The sequence below is a fragment of the Manis javanica genome, chromosome 5 (genome assembly GCF_040802235.1).
Source record: "Manis javanica isolate MJ-LG chromosome 5, MJ_LKY, whole genome shotgun sequence".
Taxonomy (NCBI): domain Eukaryota; kingdom Metazoa; phylum Chordata; class Mammalia; order Pholidota; family Manidae; genus Manis; species Manis javanica.
Window position 1 is genome coordinate 113,018,147 of NC_133160.1, and position 9,304 is coordinate 113,027,450.

At 38.8% G+C, this 9,304-nt stretch overlaps 1 protein-coding gene across 1 annotated transcript in view; it reads right to left on the reverse strand.

Moving 5' to 3' along the window:
- ART3 (ADP-ribosyltransferase 3 (inactive)) overlaps positions 1-9,198 on the reverse strand; it is a 130,383-nt gene extending 121,185 nt beyond the window's left edge. Inside the window, exon 1 of the mRNA XM_073237449.1 lies at positions 9,117-9,198. The gene's annotated coding sequence lies outside the window, so the exon portion shown is untranslated. The remainder of the gene's footprint in view (positions 1-9,116) is intronic.
- Positions 9,199-9,304: the final 106 nt, after the last annotated feature.

Here is a 9,304-nt window from a genome sequence, read left to right on the forward strand (position 1 = left end):
CTTAAAAGGCTAGAATTTATAATCTCAGTGACCTTCATGAAATTACTCATGTCTGAGAACTATCTGAGCTGAAATAAGAGTCACTTACATACCAGACTTCTTTCTCCATGCCAGGCTAAAACTTACTGGCTTGTATTAAAAATTACTGGATACATTTCAGGTCACCAGATGTGTCTGTCATTATTATTCTCCCTGCTTACCCTCTTGCCTCCTATTGTTTATTCTCTACACAACAGCCAGGGTAATACTTCTTTTTTTTTTTTATTAAGGTATGATTGATATACACTTTTACAAAGGTTTCGCAAGAAAAAACAATGTGGTTACTATAGTTATTTTTAATTTTTAATTTAAACTTTTTAAAATTTTTTATTAAGGTCAGGGTAATACTTGTAGAGCATAAATTGAGACTATGGCTTTCCCCTGGTCTCAATCCTTCCATAGCATCCCACATCCTTTAAAGGGAATCCAAAATCCTTCATCATAGTCTATAAAGCTCTGCATAACTCTCCCACCGCATTCCTACCACTGTCCCCTTCACCTTTCTACTCCAGCCTTCCTGGCCTCCTGCTGCTTTGCAAGCACAGAAACATATTTCCATCATTTCCACAGCTCACTCCTTCATTTCATTCAAGTCTCTGCTCAACTTGCATTTTCTCCATGCCTTTGAGATATGAATGTTCTACCCCTCTTCTGTAGGAACTGAGGCTATCTCTTTGAAATGCAAAATTCAGGCAGAGAACTTCAGGCACCAGCCCAGGGCCTTCCAGCAGCCAGTGGGAAAGTTAAAGCCAAAACTCGCTTCACCTCCTCCCAGTCCTGAGCAGGGCACAGACCTCGAGTGAGCCAGCTCCTTCTTCCCGCCCAGTCCCCTGTCCTGTGAGCCTGGGAGCGCGTCAGCAGGGCAGCGGGCGGAGGAGGCCACCTGTGGGCTGCGCCCAAGCTTCCACAGCCCTTGGGCCCAGGGGTGCCCCATGTGGATACTGGTCTGGGCCCCCCCCAAAAAAAAAATCATCACCTTCTTAGAAAAGGCTTTCCTCACCAATCTATTGAAAATAGCACTGTCCCTCTTGATCAGTTTACCCTTCTTTACAGCCTTTATCACTATCTGTAAATATATATATATAATTTTCTCTTCTTACAAACTTCTATGAGAGCAGAGACTACACCTGTTGTATGCCACAAGAGTAGTAGGCACACAGTAATGCTCAATAAATACTTGTTGACTGAATGAATAAATTAGTTACTGACATTTGCCACAGCTAGAATCACTTGGAAACTGGTACTTCCTCCAAGGACAGGACAACTTTCCAAAGACCTTAAGTAGTTCTTAACCCTTAGGAGAAAGCAAACTTGGAAATAAAGAGAATTTACTAGTTTTGAGAATCAGCAGAAGGGCACAGAAGGAATAGTAACCTTCTCCCATTACAATAGCCAGTATAGGTACTGGAAACTTTTTCACTAGTCTATAAGAGCCCCAATGTGGGAAGAGAATTAAGATTTTTTTAAGCAAGGGCTTATACGACTTTTAAAACCAAATGTTTCAAAATGAAATTTAAAGTTTCATAGCAGCAACATCTGTTAAGAGGAGGGGAAGTCCATACCCCCACCCCCACACCACACACACAGGGTTTCATTCTGAAAGACCCTTCTTTCAAAACAAAAAATAACTTGTCTTATTTTCACTTGTAATAGCGACAAGCATGTTGTTTATATATTATGCAACATTTTCCCAGGACACTCAAATCTAATTAAAGCCAGAAGAGCATTGCCATCTCATTTCCTAGGCTCAGATGCAAGAGAGAAACTCCCTTAGCTAACTTTAGAATGGGAAAGGGGGAAAAAAGAAAAAGTAGAAGTTGAAAAAAGTTCAACATCAGTTTGAACTTAAAGAGAGTTAAAGAGTCTTTGCAGATGCATGTATCTAGAGGTATTATGCTCAGTGAAATAAGCCAGGTAGAGAAAGACAAATACCATACGATTTCACTTACTTGTGTAATATAAAAACAAAGCAAAACCTAAGGATCAAAACAGCAGTAGACTCATACACACTGAGAAGTGATTAGTGGTTACCGTGGGGGAGGGGTTGGGGCAGGTAGGTGGGAAGGGTGAAGGGAATAAAGGGGCACAAAAATTCTCAATCATAATATAAGCTGGTCACTGGGATAGTAGCACAGGATGGAGAATATAGCCAATGATTCTGTAACATCTTCCTATGTTGACATGTAATAACTACGCTAGTGGGGGTGAGGATTTTATACTATGGGTTACTGTTGAACCACTGTGCTGTATACTTGAAACCAATATAAGATTGTATATCAACTATACTTTAATTAAAAAAAAAGAATATTTGCAATGCCATAATTTCCAGAGCAGATTTTTATCCTGGGATGTATGGTTTTTAGGGCTCAACAACTTCTCTACAAATACAAGCAAAATATATAAATGTACATATATCCATAGCTTTTACCGGATTCTCACAGAATTCTATAACCTCCAAATGGTTTTAAAACCATGAGTCTGTTCTAATTCATCACAGACCTAGAACAGACCATATCAGTTTGCAAGCATTCACTGCAGGCCATAGGGACACCTATGTTATGTACCGCATGTCTGGGTAATATTACATGCAAATGTCACTGGAAATACCTGGGTAGTTTGGGGATTTAAGAAATCTGACCTCAAAGAACTCTAAAGAAGACACTAGTAGTTCACATTTGCAAGGCAGTCCTAGAATTTCCAAGACTATCTGGACTACTTCATTAACCATAATAACATATTTTTTTAAACCTCTAGAACCACCGAGGCACAAACTTGCTCTGTTGTTAGAAATTAAAGACCTCCTTTAAATTATTACATGAGATGAAAGGGAAAATTTTCTAAAATATTCTCTATTCAATCAAATTCAACTTAGTAAATATTTACTGTGCACCTACTATCTTCAAGATCCAAAATGGTACAAACAAAGATAACCAAGACATTATGCCTGACCTCAAAATACTCAAGCTAAGGAAACAAAGCCCATATATAAACCAAATGTCAACAACAAAAGGTAGGAAATACTAATATTCAGATAAGTGGTATTTATAAGTAATGCTGATCAAAAAACAAATCTATTATGTTGATGGTGATTAATGTCTTAGATATAGTTAGTAGATATATAATGTGTCAAATCAGATGAGCATGCAAATATCACTAAAAGAGCGTAGAGCTACAAACAAGGTACATTTTTTAGATAAAATTAAAGAATGCTTATATTCCTGCAATCATGAGAGTGAGATGAACAGAGATTGGTAAATGGAATAAAGGATAAAACTGAGACTACACCATGATTTGCCACTCTATATTGTGTAGGTTATAGGACTTCTCATCTTGTTAATGATGTTTTATTAAGAAAAATCCACACAGAAATGAACTTAACCATAAGAAGAGGCAGAACAACAGAAGGTCTAGCTAGCTCGCCTTGTAAATTGTTCTGGAGAGGAGTTTGGAGGCTTTTGTGCAACGAACAACACACTGAAATTGTTAAGAGTTTACTTGTGCATACATCAGTTCATTCAGGCAGCCCCAAATAAAAGTAGTTAGGAACACTCCACCAACAGGAGCTCGGGGAGTTTTTATAGAGACGTGGAAGCAAAAGAAGTTAATTATTTGACTGGCTACAGTTTAAGCAGCTGCCTTATTTGGGAAAGCCTACTTGGCTATTTATGATTGGTTGTTCTTAAGTTTCATTTTCTCAGATTCAAGTACACTGACTCTGGCTTAGGTTTAGTTTGCTTGCATAGGCCACTAAGGCATTAGAGCTGCTTCAATCTAATGGCCTCCTTGTTTTATTATTTTAATAATCCATAAAGGAATCCAGCTACAGTTATAAGGAATTATACCAATTATATACGCTAATGATTTTTAGGTCTTGCAGAGCAGTTATATTTCCTGATGACTGGTAATCAGTATAAAGAAATGAAATGCTTGTTGATGCTCATCATTACCCAGTAGGATTGCTAATGGAAGTGGATTAAAAGAGTCAACATTACAAATGCTAAAATAAGTGTAAGAGTCAATGAGGAAAGGGAGACATGACCGATGGCTATATTATACACAAGGAAGAGTTGACAAAATGAAGTATAATTTGAAGTGATGGTTTGTTCAAAGTAATTAAAGTCTAAATGAAATTCTTATTGAGAAGTATGCACAAATTCAGCTGGGCCAGGAAGCACAAATCACAAAATTAGTATGTAGACATACACCATCTACATACACATATGAGTTTCTGTAAACAGCTCAACATACCACCGGGACTAAAACAATTATTTAGCTTGGAGAGAAAGAATGGATTGAAATAGAAAATATCAGAAACATTAAAATTTTAAGTAATAGGTAATCAGATATTTAAGTATCCTTTATGTTTTTTGGAATATAAAAATAAAAACTAATTAAATTGAAATTATATATGTATTTTGGAAAACAGAAGTATGAGAAAGATAACATCATGCCTACACTAGCTAAATCACAAAATGAAAATTTACAATCAAAGTAACAACAAATGAATTTTCACAACTGAACATGAATAACCACAAAGCCTAATTAACAAATACCACAATACCAGGGAAGGAAGAAAGAACATATCCACAATAGCAGACATCATAACATGACTTGAAAATGTTGAAGCACAATTTTCAAGTGGGAGCACTACCATAATTTCTCCCAGAAGTACACTGAGTCTTGAAGTGAGTGAAAACGTAGTTTGAAATGCACATTTATTTTGAAGTTTGAAAAGTAAAACAGTAACTATTGTTTTTGTAATTAATACTATGAAAAATAAAATTTATACAAGCCTCTTGGCTGATGGGAATTCACAGTAGAATGAAAAAATTTTTTACTAAGCCTTTTTATTAAGGCTAAATATTAATATTTGCTTGCTACAAACATAATAGATACCTTTTGTTTTGAGGGAAGTATATGTTTTAGTTTAAAATCAAGTTTGATTTCTGTGGTGCTACAGTACAGTACAAAAGGGGCTCTTAGTGTCAAAAGCACGAAGAGGAAGAAAAGAAAAGGAGGGGAAGGATCCAGGGAGAAGGAGATGGAGGAGAAAGGAGGAGCTGCTGCTGCCTAGGCTATACTCCCGGAGAGAAAGGGAACAGAGGAGGCTTCAGGGGCCACGTAACAGCCTGGGCTATACTGCTGGAGAAAGTGGCCACATGGAGGAAGTCTGTGATGCCATTTTGGATGTCCAGCCCAGTCAAGTCCTCAGATGACTCCAGCCCAGCCATTAAATCTTACTACAGCCTGGGAAAAATCACTATTTAACAAACTTTGGTGGGAGAGTAAGATATTAATTTGGAGATCAAATTACTTAAATTCACACATTATGCAATATTAGTCAATCAACTATGTTTGAAACAATCAACTATAATAATCCACATATAACAAAAATAAACAGAAGGCAGTATTATATAAAATGAAAACTTCCAAACAATCAAAAGCTAAAAATTAAGATAAAAGAAGGCAGTGAGTTTAATGATATTAAATTAGGTGAGGATGTAGGGTCAGTGAATTCACTTAGTGGAAGCATAAACGGTACAACTTCTTAAGTTGAAAGAATATGTACGCTATGAACCAGCACTTCCACTCCTTGTGACACACAGCACAGATGTGCATAAATGTGTGTACCAAAAGCTATGCACAAGAACAGTCATAACAGCAATATTCATTTTAGGCCTAAATGGGAAACAATCGAAATGTCCATCAACAGAGTAAGTCATACAACAGAGTACTTCAAAGCAATTAAAGTGAACAAATCACTCCTCCATACATGACTCACAAATCAATGTTTAGTGAAAAGAATGAGACACTAAATAGGACATGCTATATATGACATTACATAGCTCAAAAACAAGGCAAATTAATCTTTGATTCGAGTTTCCTTTGGGGAAGAAGGAAAGGGTGTGTCATGCCACTGATACTTGGTGAAAATTCACTAAGCCATACTGGTGCACTTTTCTGTACATACACATATTTTTCCCTATATATCGGTTGCATTAGCTAGGGCAGTCATAACAAAATATGGCAGACTGAGTGACTTAAATAACAGAAATTAATTTTCTCACAATCCTGGAGACTGGAAGTCCAAGATCAAGGAGTAGGCAGGGTTGGTTTGCTCTGAGACCTCTCTGGCTTCTCTCTGGGTCTTCACTTTATTTTCTCTGTACATGTCTATGTCCTGATCTCTTCTTGAGAACACCAGTGGTAATGGACCAGGGCCCACCCTCATGTTCTCATTTTAACTTAATTGCCTCTTTCAAGACCCTGTCTTTAAGCAGTCACATTCTGAGGTACTGGAAGTTAGAACTTCAACATGTGAATTTGGGGGACACATAATTCAGCCAATAACATGTTTATACTTCAATAAAATTTATTTAAGAAATGAAGGCAACAAATTATAGGAAAAGCAGATATTTTAACTAACAATGAATTAGAGTTTCCTATTCAAAATATGCAAATTGATTTACATGTAAAAGTCACTAATTCTAATAAATGATCTTGTAAAGGCAGAAGATGCAGATATTAAGCCAACACAAACTAAAAGGTCAATAAGTAAGGAAATGAAATAAACACTAATCTCAGATGCCAGGTTTCACAAATTATATAAACAAAAGTAAATACAAATTACAGAATAATTAGGAAGGTAGTATCTACATACTGATGGGGGCATTACAAAATTAATCTTTCTGGCAAGTAATCTGTCAAATGTTACAGAAGACACAAAAATGAACTTTTGTCTCTTTACTTCCAAAGGAGGAAAATATCCAAAAAAGTAAAATCTTTGAAAAAGTAGTAAGAGCATTTGCTGTATTATTGTAAAAGCACAAACAACTCCAAAGCCCAGCCCTCAGAGGAGCGACAGACTACAGATATAAAGAACCATTTTTTAAATACATAAACTATGTAGATACAAGGAAATGTTTACATCAAGTAAGATTAATTTTAAACTGTTCTGTTATAAAGGTCAGATAGAGAGATAGGTGTACATGTATGTGTTTGTGAATCTCATGTCATTCCCTTGATTAAATCCTTCAATGTCTTCTCATCAAAGAAATTTAAAGGCCCTTCATCCTCTGGTTCCTGCTACATTTCCAGCTTTATTTCTCTCCACTCCCCCATTATCATTCTACCCTCAGCCTTGACAAAATTCTTGCGGTTTCCAAAATTTGGCATACTTTCTCTTGCCTCCTGCTGAAAATGCCTCTCAATCCCACCTTCCTCTGCTAACAAATTCCAAGCAACCATCCCTTCCAGACTTCACTCAGAGGCATTTGAGCCCATCAGCCAGAGCTGTGACCTTCTCTGCACCTCCAATGATTGTGCACCGTCCTTTATCATACACTTCTTCTACAGTTACTGCTAACTTTCATGTAGCTTTCCTCCACTGAACTGTGACCTCTCTGAGGGCAGAGATTACTGTTTGTATGTGTGTTGAGTCCATGATCATCATAATAAAGGCTTGATGAATGAAATAAATGAATAATAAACAGTAAAGGAAAGGTTTTAAGAACATGGGTTTTTTTCTTATAAAGTTGTTTAGATAACCAATTTTAATGTAAATCACTGTAAGTAAATATGGATTTTTAAACAAAAATATTTTCTCTCTTTTCAGGATAATTTTTCTTAAAGATAATTTCCTTCTTAATGACTACAGTTACATGTCATCAGACTATAAGCTGACTTGTCAAAAGTCACAGAGAAAAAAATGTTGTGTTACTGCCAGCATTTAGCCACAGCTGTCCTTTTTAATGGTGTCCTGACTTTCGCCCTCAGGATAGTTTATTCACAGATTTAATCCAGTCCTTAAGCTTTTCATAAAAAAATCTAAACCAGGAGGCTGTATGTTAAGATCAGTAATGGAAGAACTGTGCCTTTTGCTTTGTTACCTGAGATGCAAACAGGACATAAAACCCCACAACTACCATTTGCTTGCAGATAGCTTACAGTACTATAATATTTTGGAATGAAGAACGACTCCTTGGATGGGTAGAAAGGAGGAAAAAAGAAAATCAGAATGCTCAGTAGGGGCTTCTGAGACTTTCAAGAAATAAACGCTTTTCAAGTCAGCATCCTTCAATACTAGCAATAGCTGCTGAGGAGAGAGGGGAAGTCCACACTCCGCCACATTCAAACAGGCTGGGGGTTTCACTATGAGAGAAAACTTCCCCTTTCACAAGTGAAAAGGAAGACTCTTATTTTCACTGTGACACAGTCATGCTGTGCACATAATTAAACAGATCACACTGGCTCCATAACCAAAAAGATGGAAGAGGAAGGCGGGGGAGCACAGGGGAAAACAGAATCCCGCTCTGCAAGGCTCTCAGGGTTACATCAGCATTTGGTTCCTTGGGGAACTGGAACTGGAATTTTTTGAAGCAAAACAGGTTATAAACTCTGTCCTGGGAGTTATCTGTTGATTTCAACATTGCTGATAATCCTTGGCTCCTTTCCCAGGATTGTGAGAAATGCCTGTGATAGCCTCTCACCAGGTTTCTGTTTCTCCTAAAAGCCCTGTCCACCCATAAACACCACTTTGGTGGGATTTTCTCTGTCCTTCTGCCCAGTCATAAGTTTTTTCTCTCACAGTTTTCAAGAAAACTTTCAAACGGAGGACTGGGAAACAGGAGCCTGCCCAGGCCTAGGTGGGAGGGCAGCAGCCCCTGCCTTAACCTCTACAATCCCAACCTGCCCTGAGGTGCTTCACACAGGCAGCTGGGCTTACGAGGAGCCCTCCCCTGTGCTTGTTACCAGAGAAAATCAGACCCGTCTGGATAATGACTACGGTCCACCTTCAGTGCCTCCTAACCGACCTCCACACCTCCTTTCTCTTGTCCAAAAGGCCTTGGTGCATGGACCACAGCCCACCATCAAAGGACGCTCCTAGGCCTCGTCTCCTGGCCTCCGCCCCAGTGACCAGGCCCTTCGGAGGCCACTGTTCTCTCCGGCCTCAACCCAAGCCTCACATGGAAACTACAGACCCGGCCTCCCCCAAAAGGCGGCCTCTGGGTCAGGAGTCTGGGACACGGATAGGGTCCCGAGAAGATAGACCCCAAGAGGCACAACCACTACCCTACCTCAGTACGGTTCTCCAGCAGGATCGACGCAGGCAGCGCGGGCGCCCGGCAGCGGCACAAAATGCGGCTGGAGTCTCTCCACTGAAAGTTCTGGAAGTTGGCTGGCCGGGCATGCGCAGTGCTGGCACCTCAGCCCTCAAGGAGGTCGCCTGGTCGACCCCTGGTGGAGCCACGTGGCGCTTCACCAG